The sequence below is a fragment of the Electrona antarctica genome, assembly GCF_951216825.1.
Source record: "Electrona antarctica genome assembly, chromosome: 2".
Classification (NCBI taxonomy): domain Eukaryota; kingdom Metazoa; phylum Chordata; class Actinopteri; order Myctophiformes; family Myctophidae; genus Electrona; species Electrona antarctica.
In genome coordinates, this window is record NC_136807.1 from 56,653,324 (window position 1) to 56,677,920 (window position 24,597).

Genomic DNA, 24,597 nt, shown 5'->3' on the forward strand with positions numbered 1-24,597 from the left:
TGAAATGTAACATATATATATATTGAGCTGTGATGCCCGAGATAACCTGCTTATTCTCAAAAACAAATGAATACAAAATAAAGTATATAAAAAAGGTCCGCCTCTGCCGCGCAGCAGAGGGAGTTAGCTTTGTGTGCTGATGACGAAACCGGAAATCGAAACTTATGCTGGGCTGCTAGGGCTTCTGGGAAATTGAGCCCAATGCAAGTGGACGGGGGGTTTGTTTGGACTACAACTTGCTCTGCACTTTGATTTCGTTTCGCATTGTCATGGCCACTGGTGCATCTGATCATAACAAGACGAACGACCATTCTTTACCCGATTTTCACGGATCAAACGCCCAAATACTTCAGCGTATGCTCCAAAGGTAATAAAACAATCCAGGCAGCGTAGGATATTTGATTAAAAGGCGGGTTCCGCGGGGTATGGCGTCAAACTGTTAAAGAACGTTTTCATCCACGGCACATTGTTCATTATCAGAGTCTTATGTCATATACGGTACGTACATTTGGAAATCTTTCCCCCTAAGATACAGTATGTCACGAGGAGAACATGAGAGAGAATATCAGTTTCCATTATACTAGATTCCATTATACAGAATGAAAATAACTTTTATACTTGACGTTTAACCACTTGAACCCCAGGATAAAATGAAATGAAATTAAATGATTACTATATTTACCCAGGGTATCTGGGCTAAGCTCAAGAACTTGTTTCCAGCCAGGCCCTGCTCATAGAACATTTCATCGTAGTGGTTCAATGCCTTGTTCAAGGGCACTTCAGCGGTGGTAATTTTAACGTGTCGGACCGCTGATTTGAACTGGCGACCTTCCGGTATCAAGACCGCTCCGCAATCCGTTCGGCCACCGCTGCCACAAATATATAACGCATCACCACGTTGTGAGCTTGTAGATCGGCTATTTTTGGGTGAAGACATGATTTGGTGTGGCCTTGTCAGTTACTGGGAAGTCAGAGTTGAAGAGATTCCACAGAAAAGATTAGATTCTCAAGAAGGCGAAGGGGAAGGAGGATTGTTTGGGCTGATAACGTGCCATGGCTAACTGCCCAGCCACTGTGCTTTCTGCTCGACAGGGGCGGATACACATTTTCCAGCGAAAACAGCTGACAAAATGGTTAGCAAAAACACTCCTAGACTTCATTCATATGCCCAGCCTTTATTGTTTTTTCTTTTCTTTTTTTTAACAAAACGCCTGTGGCTAGGGTTAAGTCATCATTATCAGGAAATGTGCTCATAAAACAGACCTGGCCTACTTGAGTTGTTTTTTCATCTACACTGTAGGATGCAAGTACAGTGCAACTCACGTCTGTTTGACTAAATCTAGAGGGTCTACGTGATTATACTGAAGTGCTGTTGATAAATTACAAATATGTATATAATGTATTCTGAGGCACTGCTGGACTTGTGCCACGGCACCCTATAGGGTGTCACCCATTCTGTATGGAGACTTACATAATGTAAGTCTGACATCATAGACTCCAAGTTGGCTATAGCATCAAGCACTATAGCCAACGGTATAAAAGGCAACAGAATGTCAGCGATAGATTTGCAACAAAGACCCCCAGAATCCACCCTCAGACCTGGAGGACCCTGATGAGGACCCGAGTCTTAGTGCTTTTTCTGGTTTTATCCTCTTAGCAGTTATTGTATTGACCTGTACCTTCCTTGGACTGTACCCACTCTGCAAACTGTTAATACAATTATTATTATTGTTTTAACTCTTTATTTTTGAATTTTTGAATATGCAAGACATAAAGTATGTTAGAAATAATAATAATAAGGGTAATAATAATAATGGTATTATTATTAAGAAGAAGAAGAAGAAGAAGAAGAAGAAGAAGAAGAAGAAGAAGAAGAAGAAGAACTGACCACTGGCTGTCCTACTGTAGCCAGTAGGGCCGTCCCCTCTGTGCCATGTCTCTTGTAGGACAATGATGTCTATGTTTGCAATCTCTTTGGCAAAGTCTGGGGTTCTGCTCTTGATGCCAAGGGCAGTCGACCTCAAACCTTGTATATTACAGGATGATATAGTGAGTGATTTGTACTCCATTGTTCACATTGTTGTTACATTTCAGGGGTTCTGCCCTGGGCCCATGCTGTGTAGAATTCCCTGAACATCTGCTCGATGCTGTGTGTGCTGGGGATGGCTCTGGTCACCGCCTGTGCGTATGTGTATGGTTGGAGAGGGAGGGGGAGAGTGGGCGGTGGTGAGGCTGATGCAAGAGTGTATGGGATGGACATCAGTGGTGTGGGTGGGCTGTATGTGGCATGAGGTCTGGGTGGAGCAGTGAGGATAGGCATCAGGGGTGTGGGTGGGCTGTATGTGGTATGACGTCTGGGTGTACCATCTCTTCTCAGGAAGTCTAGGGCACGGTGCCAACATGGCATGGTTCACACCCACACCTCTAGATTACAATATAAATAGAAGAGTCAACCTGTAGCCTGTACCCAACTCTCTAGATTACGGCATCAGTCCACCAAGAATCTAACTCTACTCTGCAAGAATGGAAGACCTAGCTAAATATGTAAGTATTCTGAGTTCTTACAATATTATAAGATCATTATTTTATACTGTAATTGTTACATAGATAACAGATATTTTCTAGATCTGATTGTACGTAAGAAATAATCTGGTTTAATGTAATGGTAGAAATACATAAACATCATATTAATATACTTAGTATTTAACAATATACTTGTTTGAACTTTAGAGTAGAGAATTTGTGTTAACTACCCCCAAGGTCTGTCAGTCTGTCTGTCTGTACGTCCGTCCATCCCTCCGTATATAGCCCACACGCGCACACACACACACACACACACACACACACACACACACACACACACACACACACACACACACACACACACACACACACACACACACACACACACACACACACACACACAAAACAATGCAATTACTGAAGAAATTGCATTATTCATATTGTACTCTCATCAACTGCCCTTATAGGACTACCTGCCAGTTCAAATTCAACTGATGGGAGGACTCCAAAACGGCAAGGAAATCAAGATCCAGACCAAAGTGCCAAGAACAGCTGAAAAGTGTGTAGAGCAATACTAGCTTATATGTGCAATATGAATCATATGATATGGCTGTACTGTACACTGTTTGTTTGCCTAAAGGGAATACAAATAGCTGACGTTTTTCCCCTCAGAGACTTGGCCCAATATTTTCATCCATGCCAAAATCCTTATCCCTAAACTTCTTTGCCTTTTTTACTATTTTGAAAAATATTTTTGAATAGTTCAACCAGCCGATCTACATTGACATGGTGTGAGCTTGTTGAGTGGCTATTTTAATTATTCAAAAATGTTTTTCAAAATAGTAAAAAAGGCAAAGACATTTAGGGCTCCATTTGTGTCACCGCTAAACCCCTTATCCCTAAACATTTTTTTTTACTATTTTGCTAAACGTTTTTGAATAGTTAAAATGGCCAGTCTACAAGTTCACAACGTGTCAATGTAGATTGACTAGTTGAACTATTAAAAAATGTATTTCAAAATAGTAAAAAAAAAAGGCAAAGAAGTTCAGGGATAAGGGGTTTAGCGTTGACGAAAATGGAGCCCTTAGTGATAAGGGGTTTAACATGGATGAAAATAGAGCCCTAGACTTTCCTAGATTAGAACCTTCAACATTAACCACTTAAAGCCTTTACTTATTTACCCTCCCACTAGTATATAGTCCCTCAGGGCTCTATACTAGTGACTTTCATGTTTTCCTTCTATATCTTCACTGAAAATAGCCAATCGCGTTGTGAGATTGTAGATGTGCTATTGTCTGCTTAGGTTTTGGATGCTGGGGTTTAAGTGGTTAATAATGATCAAGTCTTGTCTCCCAAGCAGCAACAACACATGTATACTGTATGATGTATATTATGAGTCCTTGTGTTATCACTTCTTATCTGCAAGCAGAGACGTGTAGGAACTCTTCATGGTGGAAGAAAGTCTGTTAACCTCATTTTCATTTTAGCTTCACAGTTCAGCTTCGTTGCCCTGATGATGAGATCGCACTTCAAATGGTTGCGCATTTCGACAGCCCAGAGCCAAATGTGACGTGCAACAGTAAATTGGACGGGAAGTGGGGAAAAGAAGAGATAAATAAAATGCCCTTCGAGCAAGGAAGGGGATTTAAGGTACTGTATAGCATTTTTTTCCATTATGGTTCATGTGTAAATATTGCAAGGCTTTAGACTTTAACCCTATTTGACCTGCATGGTCATTGCTGCAGTAGTGAGAATGTTTTCAGTCCCTACATTTCATACCAAGATGTCTGTTTTTAGCTGCTCATCACTGCAGGTGGGTCCAGTTATGACTTTGAGGTCGACAATGTTCCGGTGTTCACCTACCACTACCGCTACAAGGACTTGGGTCGGATCTCCTTCCTGGAGGTGAAAGGTGATTTGGATGCCCCAGTGTTTGTTGCAGTGGGCCAATGAATACAGATGGAGCCAAGCGCCAAACGTGTCAACTAATAGATTAGACTATAGTCTACATCTTTGTATGATGCAAATGTTTGGATAATAAAGCATTCGTTATCGTAAAAAAAATAAAGATTATTGGTGTTATTGTTGTACAATAGGTACACTGTGCATTAATCAATTATCACAAGGATATAAGTGTCTGGAAAAATGAAATAAAGCATGCACTTCAAAAGAGTCTATAATGTGAATAATAAATGTGTCTTTCTTACCTCATCATACCACCACATTGGTCATTTTAAATGTGTAAAACAAATAGAGTGGGCGAAGGAACCTCAGACAAGTTATACATGGAACCAATAGGCCAGGCCTCAACATTAACGCTGCAATAAGGAAGTTAATGCAAAAAAAATATTTTAACCAATATACAGAAAGTATGGTAGAGTACCGGTATGTTGATACAATACAACTAGCACATCTGCTGTCTCCCTACTATCAGGTAGGACACTGACTGGTTAAAGAAATATCACTATATCTCTCCGTTCACTATGTGGGAGACCCAGGTTCTAATCTCTGTTAGAATAAAACTAAGTAGAATAATGTGATCCGTCAAGTGATTTGTTCTGTCAAGTCAGAGACACTCAACCTGTGACTCATACAAAACACAGACAAAAATAATGGCAAGGGAGAGAGTTCTAGTTACTTTTTGAGGTATCATGCTATACCCTGTGTAGTGTTTAATTTGTAAATATCTTCACATTGGCCAAAGATGCACATTTGAAATAAAAATGGTGATCATCAGCATACAGTACCAGGTCTCCACCAGGCCGGGTTGCCAATCCAAGGCCTGCAAAATGTGGTTAAAGTCGCAACAGGTATTGTCTCCCAAGCAGCAACAACTCATAATTGCTCCATTATTATGCTTTACATTCAACTGCCTATTGTCACCTACAGTTAGAATGTTTGTCCCATGGTTTCTGACCTGTTCACTCATCACTGTGATAAACTCAGCATGCTCCTCTGCCAGGCAAGAAAGTTCACATTATTTGCCTCATATGATGGAAAGATTAATGATGGCCACTCAAAGCAAGTTTTCATTCTATAATATGACAAATTACAGCATTTTCACGAGGATAAGCATTGTGCTGTCATTGGCATAATATTATGTGTTTTTGTGCACATTTCAAACTCACACTAGCTATATTATCCATGTTGGCAGGGTGTGCATTTGACTCCAGTTCGTGGTTACATGAGCCACATTCAAACATTTGGCCAAAACATGGACAAGAATTGCACAATGTGTGCACACATTTAGTAGAACCTGTGCTTGATGTTGTAATGAGGTCTGTTTAATGGGCACATTTCCTGATAATGATGACTCAACCCATCTAGCCACGGGGACCGCAGGCCCAACATCATAAAAAATGCATCCGAAACGGTCAAGAAATGACAGTCACCGTGTGGGGGGGTTCCCGGAACATCCAGACCCCCAGGAACGCCCCCAGGCGGGAGGCATACTTTGGTTAGACATACCATTGGTTAGACATAGCATTGGTCCGACTGGATTATGGTTGGTGAGGGGTGCGTTAAGGCGACCGGATTAAGGTTGGTGAGGGGTGCGTTAAAACGACCAGATTAAGGTTGGTGAGGGGTGCGTTAAGACGACCAGATTAAGGTTGGTGAGGGGTGCGTTGAAACGACCAGATTAGGGTTGGTGAGGGCTGTGTTAACACGACCAGATTAGTTGGTGGTGAGGGGTGCGTTAAGGGTGGGAGGTTAGGGTTAGGGTGAGGGTTTGAGATATCGGACCAATGGTATGTCTAACCAAAAGCATGCACCCGCCCAGGCGGACGGGCAGTTAGAAATTACATGGAGGGGTCCCTCTACTGTACTGTACTGTCACTGTACTGTACTGTCACACCCGAAATCATCAAGGCCTATAGTACAGTTAATGTGTGTGTGTGTGTGTGTGTGTGTGTGTGTGTGTGTGTGTGTGTGTGTGTGTGTGTGTGTGTCTGTGCATCATCACAGATCCGCGTGTCCGTGCATGTGCGATCTACGAGCAGGACGGTACGCACCATGAACTGTCAATCAAATTCGCGACCGCAAGAGCCAACATTTTAGGAATGAAGTGATCAGAAAGTGCACAACACTGGACCAGTCTGAGGCTGGAGGGAAAACTGGCTCTTCTTCCCTTTGAAAACCACTCATTATCACACTCTGTACTGTCAAATAACACCATAGTGAGGACATTCTTATTTTCACCATTAAAGCCTGTTTACAAGTGTTGCCGACCAAGTTCAACTTGGCAACCTGGTACCCATCAGCACACGACCCACACTGCATCCTACATCCAGTACCACATGACAAAGAAACAGTCGCAGACATCTTAAATGGTTGCAGCCACTATAAAGGACTGTACATTGCCAGACATCACCGTCTGGTGGACCTGGTCTCAGACAAGATCAGAGGAGTACAGTACAGGACAGGACAACAAGAATGTATAAACACAGCACTGTAAAAATAGACTGCTTTGATCACAATGACACACATGTCAATTCACTACAAGATATTCCAAATACTCCAGATATTGTGTTCATCAATGAAATTAGAAAAACTGTCACTATCTTTGAAATAGGCTGCCCATTTGATTTGTATATGGACACTTGTTTTAAACTTATGAAATATCAGCTTTTGGTGGAACGTATTATGGCCTTGGGATATATTAATTATCAACTTATTGTCCTTGTATTTGGAAGTCTGCAGGGGCCATGTCCATAAACTTGTGCTCAGGGTGGATTGCAAAAGACAAGTTGGCTATATACTGTTCTGTCTCAGCTATTATGGGCAAATGATTAAAGAGGTCGATACTGATCACATCGAACTCTTTACTCATTAATAGTTTTATTTGATTTAATGTTGTACAACAATGATTTTTGAACACAAGACTGATTTAGACACCTGGCCTTTCAGGTCAGGTTTTTGTGTCCTTGAAAGGAATCCCCTTTGGATGGTTCTGGTACCGGCTGGTACCTGGACCTGGCGAGCCGACCCGGATCTCGACGCCCCCCTTCCCTCCACAAATGTGGTAAACCTGTTTCTCCACAGTGGAGAGAGACTGAATCCCCCTTAGAAACATAGGAACTGAACAGGAGAGACTGAATTCCCCCTTAGAAACAATGGGCCTCATGCGCCAATAAGTTCCTAACTTTTCCTCTTACATTTCTTCCTAAGTGAATTCCTAAGAGAAGTCCAGTCAGATTCATGAAACGTTCTTAAGTAGGCAGAATTGTTCGTAAGCATGTTCTTATGATGATGAATCCAAATCCTCGTAACTTGAAGGGGTGTGCCAGTTCATTCAAATTATCATAGGTAGACGCCCCACATATCCTAATTAGCATCCTAATTACCATAGGGAACCGCCCCACCAATCCCATATAAGGCATTGGGAATTCACTTTCCTACCTGTGTTCACCCAGGTGGGTGTAGTTTTGCATGACTCCATGGCCTTGCCTGCAGTCACACCTGTGTGTGATTGCAGCTCACAGGACCTCACACATAGAAATAAAGTTGAGTGAAGTCAAGAATACCTAAACTAAAGTCTAAATATGGTGGAACACCAGACTCCAAACATTAAAAATCAATAATACTGTGGAGGTACTGAAGTGAACAGAAATTTTCACATTTTCAATATTTTCAATATTCATGAATGTATTTTATTATTTATCTCACAATAGTCAACTGGGGGGGGTATGTGGTGGGTATGGTGCGTTTGTTTGGGTTGGGTTGTGAACTCTAAACCAGTGGTTCTCAAACATTTTCATGTCAAGGACCCCCAAATTGACATGCATTCTGCAGACCCCCATATGAAAATATTTTCTGCTAGGGTAATGTTTTGAAGATTTATCAAAATGTTTTGAAAATAGCCGATCTACAAGCTCAAAATGGGCAGTAATGGGACGCGTTTGTGAGCTTGTAGATTGGCTATTTTCAAAGTATAAAATGGGATTAAAGTGGTAAAATATTCCATATTTTGCTGTGGACATGGAACTTCCTCAAGGACCCCTTGAGGTCCTCAGACCAAACTTTGAGCATCATGCAGATGGCGCTGTTTTCCCTTTATGTTTTCAGATTGCACTTAAGAACGAAAAAGGCACCCTAAGAGTGCTCCACAGTGTGCGTAGATTCTGTTCTTACCTACGAACAAATCACAGCTAAGAAAAGATTGAGGGATCCCAAAACCTTCTTAAAAACTTCCTAAGTGGGTCTAAGAACAAATTTCCTCTTAAGAACTTCTTAAGAACGGTTGGCGCATGAGGCCCATAGGAACTGAAGTGAACAGGAGAGAGACTGAATCCCCCAGAAACATAGGAACTGAACAGGGACTCTCAAGCCAAATTCCAATACCGCAACTTTCACACTCGCTCACTCCCCTCGCGTCCTCCACTCGCTCCTCGGCTCCGCCCCCAGCGAGGAGGAGTGGAGGAGGAGAGGATTCAATGCGAGGACAGAGTGGTGGAGTGGATTTGCCTCTAGAATCGGAATGTACTCCGCTGTCATTTCAAAGCGACGGCACATTCCGCGATCACTTATGACGTGAATCAATTCAATTCAATTCAAAGGGCTTTATTGGCATGGGAAAACATACGTTTACATTGCCAAAGCAAAAGTGGTGGAACAATACAGTGTCACACAGCTGGATCACTGGAACTCTGAACCCAGAGCCATACAGTCTACAGAATAGACAATTCATTTGTGTGCATGTAACCGAGGCCAATGTGTATGTATTGGTAACATGTGCAACATGGCTATTTATTCCTGAAATAGTGAATAAGCGCCAGGATGCGCACACTTTTATATTATATGATTGTGAATGTGAAGGGAATTCCTGACCTGCCCGCAGCCCGCGTTCCTTTTTGCTCGTATAAATACCCCCCCCCCCCCCCTCCTCGGACAGTCCCTCCTCCGACGGTCTTTGCAAATAACGGACACTATAACAGGAATTATTATAGGTAGTCTCTCTGACTTACATATTCAGTTCAGTCCACATATAAATAAATACATATTTGTCACCGTCATTCATAGCAGTCTGTGCATTCAGGCATGCACAGAGATAAATTAACTATAGCTTTTGAGGTGCGCACAATATAGCCTACTTTTATTATGCTTATATCACACAACGCAATAAAGCCAGTGGCTTGTTGTGGTCCTTTCACTTTCACATAGGCTATAGGCTACTGTATCATTCTGAAGCTCTGCTCTATTAATTCAGCGAAAATGTGTCTCTTCAACAAACAGCAAAGCTTTTTAGTTTAATGTGTGTGCGTGCATGTGTGTGTTGGGTCAGCGACAGCGTCTCATCAGCCGCAGCGGCCGGCAGCTAGTGGATGGGGGGGGGGTGCATAGTATCGAGTTTCAAGCAGTGTTTTCTGTGCCACATGTGGAGGAGGCGGACTTATGTCACTGGAGAAGGAAAAAAACATGTACACGTGATGCGGAAATCCGCAGCGAGGAGACAACATACCCCACCGAGCCTGCACCTGATGTACACTCGCTCTATACGGTCTCGGAGAGCCCACTCGGCTCCTCCACTCGACTCCACTCTCCTCCTCGATGGAGCACTTTAACAATCGGAACGTTAACCATTTCCGGGTCAAGCTGGAATGACCCTGAGTGATCGAGTGGGAGTGAGCGAGTGGCCGAGATTTTGGGTATTGGAATTTGGCTTCAAAGTCACCACCTTTAAAGGGGCCCCCATTTTGTGTTTTTTATTTTCTATAAATGTTCAAAGTTGTTTAAGTTCTGTTTTTGAAGTCAATAATAATATTTCAGTTAACTCCAGTTTCTGCCTCCTTATTTCTTTGGTTTTCACTTACACATTGAGCTCCTTCCGAATCTGGTACTCTGGTTTATGCGCAGTCAATTCATTTACCTTCTACCAACCTTCATTAGTTATCCATTGCGCCACTTGCTACAAGATTGTTTGTCAAGGCCAGAAAGTAGTTTTTTACCCTTAGTAGGAATTCCTGCATAACTTCCGGGTTTGATGATGATGCCACGCGCATCATAGATATATCTATGACGCGCATACCCTCTATTGGGGTCCCACTCAGGAGGTGCTAGTATGCACGGTAGTAATGCACCCCCTAGGGAACACTTGTACTTTCAAATATTTAGATGAATAGCAAACAATAGCTGACATACTGTACAAGCCCACAGCGTGTCACATTGCAACAAGCTGTGAGTTTGTAGATCAGCTATAAGTTTTCTCCTGCACAAAAGTTAAAACAAACATGCCTGTCTTGTCCTGTCAGGCATGCCACACGGAACAGGCATGCTTGTGACTGCAACTTGTTCCTGTTCGCAGATGACTCAGCACTGCTGGTCTCGGACAGGGACAAACTGCAGGTTGAAAATGCCCTCAGCTCTGAACTCGGTAGAATCTGCACCTGGCTCGCTGATAACAAACTATCTTTACACCTGGGAAAAACTGAATCCATTCTCTTTGGGTCTATTAGTAATCTCAGCAAGGCAAAGGGCTTCTTGGTTAGAGTGGGTGACAATGTTATCACACGTAAAGATGAAATTACCTACCTAGGTTCCATCCTGGAGGCTAATCTTTCCGGTGATAAAATGGCCACCAACGTAATCAAAAAGGTCAACCATAGAACAAGATTCCTTTACAGGATCTCCTCACTGGTCAACAAAAACACCTTGAAGACCTTAACAGGAGCCCTTGTACAGGGTTTCTTTGACTATGCATGCACCTCCTGGTACCACAGCACCTCAAAGGCCCTAAAAACCAGGCTCCAGACTTCCCAAAACAAACTGGTCAGGCTCCTACTTGACCTAGCCCCCCGAACCCACCTCACCCCTGCCCACTTCGACAGGCTGGAATGGCTTAGGGTCGACGACAGAGTACAGCATCTTGCAATGGGTCTGGTCCACAAGATTCGATACACCACCAAGATACCCATGTACCTGTCTAGATACTTCCTTAATGTTAACGAAGTCCACACCCACAACACCAGAGGGAGTGCAACGAACCATGTACAACCCAGATTCGGCACAAACAAGGGACTAAATTATTTTCGCTCCTATGCCACCAAAATGTGGAACGCCCTACCAACTGTCATTAAGACATGCGAATCCCTTGACTCTTTCAAAACCGCTCTCAAAGGACGCCTACGGACGGCTGCAATTCGAAACTGGCCCCTGTAAAATCGGAATCCCTCAAACACGAACGCAAGGACAACACAAGAGACGGTCGCGGCCACACAGCCAACTCAAGGTATGGCCACTGAGCCAACTTGGGGACCCAACGCAAGGACAACACAAGAGATGGTCACGGCCACACAGCCAACTCAAGGTACGGCCACGGAGCCGACTTGGGGACCCAACGCAGCTCCTCCAAGGAAAACAAACGAATGAACGGAGCTGAACGTGAATCCCCCCCACCGCCCACCCCTTTTTTTCCCCTCACTGTATATGTTTCTTTTCCCTTTTTACCCTTTTTACCTCCTTTATGATGAATTCCTGTTCTGTCTATAGAAGTGTCTATTTGTACGTCTCTAAATGTTTTGATGATTTGAACATGGTGGACCCTATTGGAAACAAGTGTAATGCTTAATTGGGTCGTCCACTCACAGTTAACAGCCTTTGTATTGAGTTTGTGCTTGAAATGTACTGTAATTCTGCAAACTGTTAATAAATTCTTCAATCAATCAATCAATCAAAGAGGTTGTTGTGGCACAGAGTGTCACCATGTGGACTAATATGACATTACACTGACAAGATTGAACTGTGTGCTGTGTCCTGATTTAATGTGTAACCCAAGTAGTAACCTAGTACTTGGATACAATTATATAATCGTTACAATTTGACCTAATACTGCAATCAACAATAATTGGCAATAATATTACAGTGACATGTAAAAATCACACCCGTGTGAAGTGAGGGTCGCTAATATATTAAATTCTAACTCATGTTGATTAGGTGACGTAATGGTGATGTAAAACAAACGGTGCCAACACAAACATTAAATGCCATTAACAATAAAGAGACAATATGATGTAATGAGGTACATTATGACGTAAATGTTCCCTTCATTGTCAATGGCGTTTACAAAACAAACATTGAACTAATGACAAATATTAAGCCTGTGTATAGGAGGGGCTGGCGCCCCTCAAAAATCATAGGTAGGTGTCTAAGACTCTTTATTTTGAAGGTAGGGTATGATAGTATCATTTAGACAGGAGTATAGAGAGAATGTTGTATTGTACAATGGTTTTACCATATTTTATTTTCTCCTCCCTCCTTTGTATTTGATGAATCAAGGTGAAGTACTGGTTGGTAGACATTGGACAGATTGTTGAATTTTAATTGTAGATAGGGGCAGGTATAACTAGAAAGGCAACCACACTAATAAAAATAATAAAGTGTTACAATTACAATAGTCTGGTTACTAATAAGATGTATCCACTTTCTGCGACCACTTCACCACTTTTCAACCTATCTTCATATAATAGGTCCTCACTAATAATCATGAAAAAATGGTGCAATTTTTTTCTACTCGGTCTGTGTCTCATAGGAGGGCTGTGGGCAGTTCAGAAACCGTCTTCCAGTGACATCATCGATGGGGAATACAATCTAATAGAAACTGCAGGCTTTCTAGTCCTGAAAAGTTGCAATGCGAAAATGGAAGCCATCGTTCTCACGATAATGAAAATCTAAATATTTTTGTAAAATAATCTTGTTTAAAAAAAAATCTGCCTAATGATGTTGTCACTGGAAGACGGTTTCTAAACTGCCCACAACCCTCCTATGAGACACAGTGCCATTTATTCATGATTATTAGTGAGGACCTATGAAAAGTGGTGAAGTGGTCCTTTAAGTCCAAAATTCTGGACTAACCCTTTAGCCACTGAGCCTATATAAATACATATTTCAGCAGGTCACCAATTTCACCGTAACACCACCATGCTGGACTGACAGAGAGTAAGTGAGCGAGTGGATGAGATTTGGGGTATTGGAATTTCACTAAAGGGAATTCCCTGTGACTCGGGGAAGATATTAGACTTTTGTCACTTTTTGGAAAGACTGCCTTTGACCTCACACAGGGAAATTCGTGAAGCCAACATATGTAACCCAGGAGTTGAACCCAGGCCTCCCGTGTGGAAAGCCAACATCTTAACCACTAAGCCACAGGGAATTCCCTCTGTTTTGGGGTAGATGTTAGACTTTTAGGCCATCAGCTTGGACTAAATTGTACTTCAAAGCATTACTGTGGAAAAAGTACGCAATTGTTTTACTTAAATAATTGTACCAATACTGCAATTTAGAAGTACTTTGTTACAAGTAAAAGTACGAAATTGAAAATGTACTTGAGTATAAAAGGTATCGGCATCAAAATGTACTTAAAGTACTAAAAGTAAAAGTACTCATTGTGCAGAATGTGCCATTTCACAAGTTCAAAATGTGTACAAAATCTATTGAAAATAGCCGATCTACAAGCTCACTCACAAGGACCCCCAGTTTGACATGCATTAGTCTACAGATCCCAATTTAATGGCATTTCGGTCTCTGGGACCCCCAATATATATTGTAAAATCAATGTTATTTTAACTCTGAGACTCTCAGAGTTACAGACCCATAATGGTCCATTTGGTTCCAAACTATCATTTAGCTGGAGACCCCCTGGAACTCCCTCAGGTACCCCTGGGGGTCCCCAGAGCCCACTTTGTGAACTACTGATGTAAAGTATACATGATGTGAACATGCATGATGCATCATTATCACACTTAATTCTTATCCTTCAACGTACTGTTTATGCCCCAAAATGACTGGATATTGGCCTACAATTTGTAGCAATAGTAGAACTATTATAGACTTTAATTGTCGAAAGTTTAAGCCTGGTAATGATCGTGTGTAGGCCTTTCTTTTACTTGAGACCATTTTTCACTTTTTTTTTCACATTTTGGACGAAATTGTCAATTTTACATACAATTTACAATTTAGGCATTTAGCAGACGCTCTTAATCCAGAGCGATTTATACTGTCCACATATTACCTATTATATTAAGCTATTAGTGTAGATTTTCGTCTTACACAAACATTACATTCCCATTGACAATGAATGGAGAATTTACGTCATATGTGGACGAGCAAATTAAATCGGCTATTTTCGTCCTACATTAAGATTATTAGTATTATTATTCTTTTTTAAAGATTACATTCCCATTGACAATTAATTGAGAATTGACATCATGATGTACATAATAGCGCCCCTCACTTCACACGGGTGTGATTTTGTTTTACATCGATGTATATTTGTATGTCTTTAAATGTGTTGATGAATTGAAAATGGAGGACCCTTAAGTTATCTAAACACCGTCTTTAATATAGTGATTTGTCATGGTTTCATCCTCTTAGCAGTTATTGGCCTGTACTTTCCTTGGAACTGTACCCATTCTGCAATGAATGAATGAATGAATGAATGGATCGATCAATCAATCAATCAATCAATCAATCAATCAATCAATCAATCAATCAATCAATCAATCAATCAATCAATCAATCAATCAATCAATCAATCAGGTGCCCACTGCCCAGATGTCCGAGGTGCCCACTAACTTGACCTGGCTGTTACAATACCCAACTAGAACAAGTGCCCTTCTGGGCACAGGTCTCCACCAGGAGGATAGGAGTGTGTGTGTGATGTTTGGCAAAATGTTTAGGAGCAATATAAACGTGTGTGTGTGTGTGTGTGTGACACAGCTTGGCCTGTTGTAGCGCCACCATGAGGCTGTTTTGAAAACTGTCAAGTGGCATTTCTTCCAAAGCTTAGTGGGAATATGCATGCACAGTTTCACCACAATCGGATGCTGCGTTAAGTAGTTGTGGCGATTTGTACAAAACGGGTACAAAGTGGGCTACTCCTGAAAAGTTTAGAAGCCAATCGTAGCCAATGAGGGTGGATTATGAGAAATCAAACAAACCCGTCTTGATCACATGACTATGAAGAGCATGTGTACCGATTTGCGTGAACTTTGGATAAAATCTGAAGGAGTAATATTAGAAAATGTGTTTTACATATGTTGGCCTCCTGGTGGCGCTATAAAGAGCAGATGTGAAAAATTCCAGGCAAAGGTTTTTCCTTGGCCTCTAGGGAGTTGGCATACAAAGTTATCCACAGATCCGTGCAGTTAGAGGTAAAAACACTTTTCGGCCAGTTATAGCGCCACCATGAGGCTGAGTTGAAAATGTTCATGTGGCATTTCTTCCTCGGCCTAGTGGGAATGTGCGTGCACAATTTCACGGAGATCACACGATGTGTTCATGATTTGCAGCATTTTGTTTGAAACTGAGCACTCCTGCGAACTTTGGAAGCCAATCTTAGCCAATCAGGATGGAGTGTGAGAAATCTGAAAGACCAGTTTCGTTTAATGGCTCTAGAGAGACTGTGTACCAATTTGCGTGATGTTTGGACAAAATCTGTAGGTGTACTGTCCAAAAACTTGTTTTGCACAAAGCGGCCTCCTGGTGGCGCTATAACAGGCCTTTGTGGAAATTTTGGGGCAGAGGTTCATCGTTGGCATCCAGGGAGTGTGTGTGCAAAATTTGGCATCGACCGGGTTAACGGTGCCGGAGATTTGCTGTTCACAGACGGAAGGACGGGCGGACACACACACGGACACACACATACACGGACGGACGGACGGACGGACGGAGTGCAAAACATACTCTCTCCCCATGCCTTCGGCCTGGTGGAGACAATAACCACCACGAGGTGTCGCAACTCGCAAGTAGGCTATTTTTTTAAGGACCACTTTGCCACTTTTCAACTTCATATAATTGGTCCTCACTAATGCTCATGGTAAAATAACACACATTTTGTTTGTCTCATAGGAGGACCTCATCGATGGGCAGGTTTTTTTTAACCAGTTTTTATATTTATATTTTTATTATCATGAGAATGATGGCTTTTGTGTCCGCATAGAGTTATACTGTGACGCTCCGTCGGACTAAATCTGAGACGAAAACAACCACGAAAGTCTCATTTTACCGCTTTCCTCGCAACAACAAAGCTGCGCTGCTCTCCCAAATCTGGCTGTGACAGGCCGTCTGCCCCACACGGAATACTATCGCCATTTTATTTAATTGTGTCAACTAAATCCTCATTAATGCAAACTAGATTCAACATACTCAAGCCTGCAAACATTCTAAATATGCCCCCGAAATATTTTACTGAGCAAATGGACTGTTACCACCTTCAATAATAATGATAATAATAGTCTTTATTGTCTCCACATCATATTTTTGTTATGGACACAGCTTGTACAAAACATTAATAATTCTACTCGAGTTGGAAGCATAAAGACCCATTTTAGCCCTCAATGGCTTCCTTTCTGAAAAATAACATTGTAAAAAGATTCACGCGTTTAGATATTCTATTTACAATGAGCTGCGGACGGGAGCTGGTGCCACTTGGACCCGGACGTAACGTAGGACTACAAAATGACGTCGGACTTAAATACTGAATTAGCTTGGATTCCCCATCATTGATGTCACTGGTGGACGGGTTTCTGAATTGCTCTGAACTGCCCACAGCCCTCCCAGACACAGACTGAGTAGAAACAATTTGTGGCATTTTATCATGAACATTAGTGAGGACCAATTATATGAAGATAGAATTAAAAGTGGTTCTTTAACAACAGAAATCTGAACTAACCACTAATAAAAGCCAAAGGGAATTCCCTGTGACTCGGGGGAGATATTAGACTTTCAGGCCATCAGGCTGAGGTTGTGAGCCACTCTGACACACTCACCTCCCTTTTGACCTCACACTGGGAATATATACGGCATTATATGAAAACTGACTATAAAATAACCCAGATTTGAACCCGGGCCTCCCGTGTGGAAAGCCAACATCTTAACCACTAAGCCACAGGGAATTCTCTCTGATTTTGGGGAGATATTAGAGTTTTAGGTTGAGGTTGTGATCCACTGCTACATTCCTCCCACGGGGAAACCTGATCCGGTCACGGCACCACCTGGGATTTGAACCCAGGTCTCCCGTGTGGGAAAGCCAACATCTTAAAGGGTTAGTTCAGATTTTTGGACTTAAAGCTGTGGGAAATCCTGCTCCTTTTCACCCATGGGTGTATCAGACAAATTATTATAAATTATAAATTAATTATTATTCTCTGATATAATTTGTACTTACTGTGATACACTAATATGTGCAAAATAAAAATGAAATGAAATTAATTAAATAGTTTTGGTGAATATTAAGTAGTTCCGGTCATTTCATGGTGGGGGCCTGGGGTCATTAAAAAATAATGAATCCACAAAACTAGTGTGTCATTTGTATTGTTGACCTATTTCTACCATATAGCGCACCATATATAACCCCTTCAACTTTGACCCCTCTGTCACATGGAACTATTTTTTGTGTCCAGTATCACTACGCCAGCAGCAGCACAAAACTATAGTTCCATGTGACAGAGGGGTCAAAGTTGAACAAACGTTATCCGGGATGTTTTAGTGAAGGTTCTGTCAGCCTCCTGTGTTAGCTGACACAGGGAGCTCTGAGCTTGCAACCACTATATTATTGGCAAGTTGGCTATTTCATACAGCTTTAAAGGACCACTTCTCTACTTTTGAACTTCATATAATTGGTCCTCACTAATGTTCAAGGTAAAATACCAAACATGTTGTGTCTGTGTCTCATAGGAGGGCTGTGGGCAGTCCACCAGTGACCTCATCGATGGGCAGATTTTTCTTAAACTATTTTTGAGTGGTGCAAACCACTCCAATAACCAGCTTTGTCTGTATCTATGTGTCTATGTATGTGTGTACCTGTACGTGGGGCCCAAAAAAATGAGCATGGTTACTATGGTCACTGACATTATGTCAGACCACAGCTGATCAGGCTATATAAGACCTTGCACCACTCAGTTCACACGGGTGTGATTTTTTTTTATTATCATGAGAATGATGGCTTCCATCTTGTCAGGAATAGAAAGGCTTTCAGGAATAGAATGCCTTCAGTTTCTATTAGCTTGGATTCCGCATCGATGTCACTGATGGATGGGTTTCTGAACTGCCCACAGCCCTCCTATGAGACACAGACTGGTTTCTGAACTGCCCACAGCCCTCCTATGAGACACAGACTGGTTTCTGAACTGCCCACAGCCCTCCTATGAGACACAGACTGGTTTCTGAACTGCCCACAGCCCTCTTATGAGACACAGACGAATTTGTGGCATTTTGAATGAACATTAGTGAGGACCTATTATATGAAGGTAGGTTGAAAAGTGGTCCTTTAAGTCAAGAGATCTGGACTAACCCTTTAGACTCTCAGGTCATCAGGCTGAGGTTGTGAGCCACTCTGACACATTCACCTGCCTTTTGTCCTCACACAGGGTGAGAGAACCTGGACCACCATTTGTAAACCCAGGATTTGAACCCGGCCTCCCGTTTGGAAAGCCAACATCTTAACCACTAAGCCAAAGGGAATTTACTCCCTCTGATTTGGGGGAGATGTTCTTTTTATTAATATAAGCCAATGACCAGAACACAACCAGACCAGAACTCCCACCACGGGACTCAGGCAATCAATTAATAGCTTTGCAACCACTATAGGCTACAGTATTAATGGCAAGTATTTCCGTACAGCTTTAAGTCCAAAAATCTGAACAAAAACAAAAAGGGAATTCCCTGTGACTCGGGGGAGATATTAGACTTTCAGGTCAGGCTGAGGTTGTGAGCCACTCTGACACACTCACCTCCCTTTTAACCTCACACGGGGAAGGGATGGGGGCAGGGCACGTATTAAACCAGGATTTGAACCCCAGTCTCCCATGTGGAAAGGAAACATCTTAACCACTAAGCCACAGGGAATTCCATTCGATTCAGGGGAGATATTAGACTTTTATGCCATCAGACTGAGTTTGTGATCCACTGCTACATTCCTCCCACGGGGAAACCTGATAGGGTCACGGCACCACCTGGGATTGGAACCTGTGTGAAAAGCCAACATCTTAAAGGGTTAGTTCAGATTTTTGGACTTAAAGCTGTGGGAAATCCTGCTCCTTTTCGCCCATGGGTCAGACACCATCAGACAAATTAGAAATTAATTATTATTCTCTGATATAATTTCTACTATACTGTGATACACTAATATGTGCGAAATAAAAATTAAATTAAATGAATGAAATAGCGTTGGTGAATATTAAGTAGTTCTGGTCATTTGGTGGGGGCCTGTACTGGTCATTCAAAATAAATGAATCCACAAAACTATAGTGTCATTTGTATTGTTGACCAAAGGTGAGAAAGCATTCTAGCACGTTTAAAGGCTCATCATAGTCTGGATTTTCGGTGGTGCGGTGACCACCGCTCCGGTGGTGAGCTGACCACCGGAGCTGAAATAACGTTGAGCGGTGGTGAGTAAAAACAGAGAGAAGGGCTGGGGCGGTGGTTTGCTCTTCACCGTGGCTCGTGACGTCATGTTATAGTTCGGTGGGCAATTCACCACCGGAAATGCAGGATTTGAACCCCAGTCTCCCATGTGGAAAGCCAAACATCTTAACCACTAAGCCAAAGGGAATTCCCTCTTATTTGGGGGAGATGGACACCTTCACAGATGATGTCACACTGATAAGCACCAGCATGCGGACGCATACCGGCAGCAGAAGAACCCCACCTCTCATAAGACACAATGGAAAAGTTCTAACTGCACTCACGTGTAAAAAAATGCACCATCAAACTTTCAGATGCTGTTTTTCTCCCAATGTGGAGGAAGAATGATTAGGATTTTTATTGTGATCTCTCGCCTTTGAAATATATAGTCTATTGGTTTCTGTTGTGTGTGAAAAATAATAGCAATTCAAAACCACACCTCCAGTCGCTGACATAAGAACGGGAGGTGCGCTCATGATCACGGCAGCAGAGCCTGTTTGTCCATGGCTGCACACGCACCTGCAGCCCATCAAGTATAATTTATGCTTTGTCCCGCGATGGTCTCATTTTTTGTATTATTATCGTGAGAATGATGGCTTCCATTTGATTTCATTGCAACATTTCAGGAATAGAAAGCCTGCAGTTTCTATTAGCTTGGATTCCCCATCGATGATGTCACTGGTGGACGGGTTTCTGAATTGCTCAGAACTGCCCACAGCCCTCCCAGACACAGACTGAGTCGAAACAATTTGTCAATCATTTTATCATGAACATTAGGTGAGGACCAATTATATGAAGATAGAATTAAAAGTGGTTCTTTAACAACAGAAATCTGAACTAACCACTAATATAAGCCAAAGGGAATTCCCTGTGACTCGGAGGAGATATTAGACTTTCAGGCCATCAGGCTGAGGTTGTGAGCCACGCTGACACACTCACCTCCCTTTTGACCTCACACAGGGAATATATACGGCATTATGAAAACTGACTATAAAATAACCCAGATTTGAACCCGGGCCTCCCGTGTGGAAAGCCAACATCTTAACCACTAAGCCACAGGGAATTCTCTCTGATTTTGGGGAGATATTAGAGTTTTAGGCTGATGTTGTGATCCACTGCTACATTCCTCCCACCGGGAAACCTGATCCGGTCACGGCACCACCTGGGATTTGAACCCAGGTCTCCCGTGTGGGAAAGCCAACATCTTAAAGGGTTAGTTCAGATTTTTGGATTTAAAGCTGTGGGAAATCCTGCTCCTTTTTGCCCATGGGTGTATCAGACAAATTATTATAAATTATAAATTAATTATTATTCTCTGATATAATTTGTACTTACTGTGATACACTATGTGCAAAATAAAAATTAAATTAAATTAATTAAATAGTTTTGGTGAATATTAAGTAGTTCCGGTCATTTCATGGTGGGGGCCTGGGGTCATTAAAAAATAATGAATCCACAAAACTAGTGTGTCATTTGTATTGTTGACCTATTTCTACCATATAGCGCACCATATATAACCCCTTCAACTTTGACCCCTCTGTCACATGGAACAATTTTTTGTGTCCAGTATCACTACGCCAGCAGCAGCACAAAACTATAGTTCCATGTGACAGAGGGGTCAAAGTTGAACAAACGTTATCCGGGATGTTTTAGTGAAGGTTCTGTCAGCCTCCTGTGCTAGCTGACACAGGGAGCTCTGAGCTTGCAACCACTATATTATTGGCAAGTTGGCTATTTCATACAGCTTTAAAGGACCACTTCTCTACTTTTGAACTTCATATAATTGGTCCTCACTAATGTTCAAGGTAAAATACCAAACATGTTGTGTCTGTGTCTCATAGGAGGGCTGTGGGCAGTCCACCAGTGACCTCATCGATGGGCAGATTTTTTTTAAACTATTTTTGAGTGGTGCAAACCACTCCAATAACCAGCTTTGTCTGTATCTATGTGTCTATGTATATGTGTGTACCTGTACGTGGGGCCCAAAAAAAGTGAGCATGGTTACTATGGTCACTGACATTATGTCAGACCACAGCTGATCAGGCTATATAAGACCTTGCACCACTCAGTTCACACGGGTGTGATTTTTTTTTATTATCATGAGAATGATGGCTTCCATCTTGTCAGGAATAGAATGCCTTCAGTTTCTATTAGCTTGGATTCCCCATCGATGTCACTGATGGACGGGTTTCTGAACTGCCCACAGCCCTCCTATGAGACACAGACTGGTTTCTGAACTGCCCACAGCCCTCCTATGACATTACATTACATTACAGTCATTTAGCAGACGCTTTTATCCAAAGCGACTTACAATAAGTGTATTCAACATAGGTAGGGAACAAAAACTACTAATCACCAGAAGTCTTTAGTGCATTTTCTGCAAAAACAAGCAACCAAGAGTATACCTAGCGCTAAGGTAAAAGTGCAATATATCAGCTACCTATTTCCTTAAACAGATGAGACAAAATAGCTAAATCAAATGAGCATGAGCTAAAACAATTAAGTGTATCGACTAAACAAGATCCAATAAACAATACAACAATAGAAAACATGAGACACAGACTGGTTTCTGAACTGCCCACAGCCCTCCTATGAGACACAGACTGGTTTCTGAACTGCCCACAGCCCTCCTATGAGACACAGACTGGTTTCTGAACTGCCCACAGCCCTCCTATGAGACAGACTGGTTTCTGAACTGCCCACAGCCCTCCTATGAGACACAGACTGGTTTCTGAACTGCCCACAGCCCTCCCATGAGACACAGACTGGTTTCTGAACTGCCCACAGCCCTCCTATGAGACACAGACTGGTTTCTGAACTGCCCACAGCCCTCCTATGAGACACAGACTGGTTTCTGAACTGCCCACAGCCCTCCTATGAGACACAGACTGGTTTCTGAACTGCCCACAGCCCTCCCATGAGACACAGACGGAGTAGAAACAATTTGTGGAATTTTGAATGAACATTAGTGAGGACCTATTATACGAAGGTAGGTTGAAAAGTGGTCCTTTAAGTCAAGAAATCTGGACTAACCCTTTAGACTCTCAGGTCATCAGGCTGAGGTTGCGAGTCACTCTGACACATTCACCTGCCTTTTGTCCTCACACAGGGTAAGAGAACCTGGACCACCATTTGTAAACCCAGGATTTGAACCCGGCCTCCCGTTTGGAAAGCCATAATCTTAACCACTAAGCCAAAGGGAATTAACTCCCTCTGATTTGGGGGAGATGTTCTTTTTATTAATATAAGCCAATGACCAGAACACAACCAGACCAGAACTCTCACCACGGGACTCAGGCAATCAATTAATAGCTTTGCAACCACTATATTAATGGCAAGTATTTCCGTACAGCTTTAAGTCCAAAAATCGGAAACAAAAACAAAAAGGGAATTCCCTGTGACTCGGGGGAGATATTAGACTTTCAGGTCATCAGGCTGAGGTTGTGAGCCACTCTGACACACTCACCTCCCTTTTGACCTCACACGGGGAAGGGATGGGGACAGGGCACGTATTAAACCAGGATTTTAACCCCAGTCTCCCATGTGGAAAGCCAACATCTTAACCACTAAGCCACAGGGAATTCCCTTTGATTCAGGGGAGATATTAGACTTTTAGGCCATCAGGCTGAGGTTGTGATCCACTGCTACATTCCTCCCACAGGGAAACCCGATCCGGTCACGGCACCACCTGGGATTGGAACCTGTGTGAAAAGCCAACATCTTAAAGGGTTAGTTCAGATTTTTGGACTTAAAGCTGTGGGAAATCCTGCTCCTTTTCGCCCATGGGTCAGACACCGTCAGACAAATTAGAAATTAATTATTATTCTCTGATATAATTTCTACTATACTGTGATACACTAATATGTGCGAAATAAAAATGAAATGAATGAAATAGCGTTGGTGAATATTAAGTAGTTCCGGTCATTTGGTGGGGGCCTGTACTGGTCATTCAAAATAAATGAATCCACAAAACTAGTGTCATTTGTATTGTTGACCAAAGGTGAGAAAGCATTCTAGCACGTTTAAAGGCTCATTCATAGTCTGGATTTTCGGTGGTGAGGTGACCACCGCTCCGGTGGTGAGGTGACCACCGGGAGCTGAAATAACGTTGAGCGGTGGTGAGTAAAAACAGAGAGAAGGGCTGGGGTGGTGGTTTGCTCTTCACCGCGGGTCGTGACGATGTTGTAGTTCGGTGGGAGCCTCACCACCGAAAATCCAGACTATGTATGAGCTTTAACTCTCCTAGCACGTAACTCTCCATTAGGTCCAAAAATCTGAACAAAAAGGGAATTCCCTGTGACTCGGGGGAGATATTAGACTTTCAGGACGTCAGGCTGAGGTTGTGAGCCACTCTGACACACTCACCTCCCTTTTGACCTCACACAGGGAAATGGTCTGGCCTTGCATTTTTAAACCGGGATTTGAACCCCAGTCTCCCATGTGGAAAGCCAACATCTTAACCACTAAACCAAAGGGAATTCCCTTGTATTTGGGGGAGATAGACACCTTAACAGATGACGTCACACTGATAAGCACCAGCATGCGGGTGCATACCGGCAGCAGAAAAACCCCACCTCTCATAAGACGCAATGGAAAAGTTCTAACTGCACTCACGTGTAAAAAATGCCCCATCAAACTTTCAGATGCTGTTTTTCTCCCAGTGTGGAGGAAGAATGA

General features: G+C 42.4%; 1 long non-coding RNA gene across 1 annotated transcript; it reads left to right on the forward strand.

Annotated features, from left to right (window-relative positions):
• Positions 1-2,478: 2,478 nt before the first annotated feature.
• Positions 2,479-4,696, forward strand: LOC306916860. Its single transcript, XR_013789036.1, has 4 exons — positions 2,479-2,544; positions 2,991-3,082; positions 4,011-4,173; positions 4,321-4,696. It is a non-coding gene; the product is annotated as an uncharacterized lncRNA (long non-coding RNA).
• Positions 4,697-24,597: the final 19,901 nt, after the last annotated feature.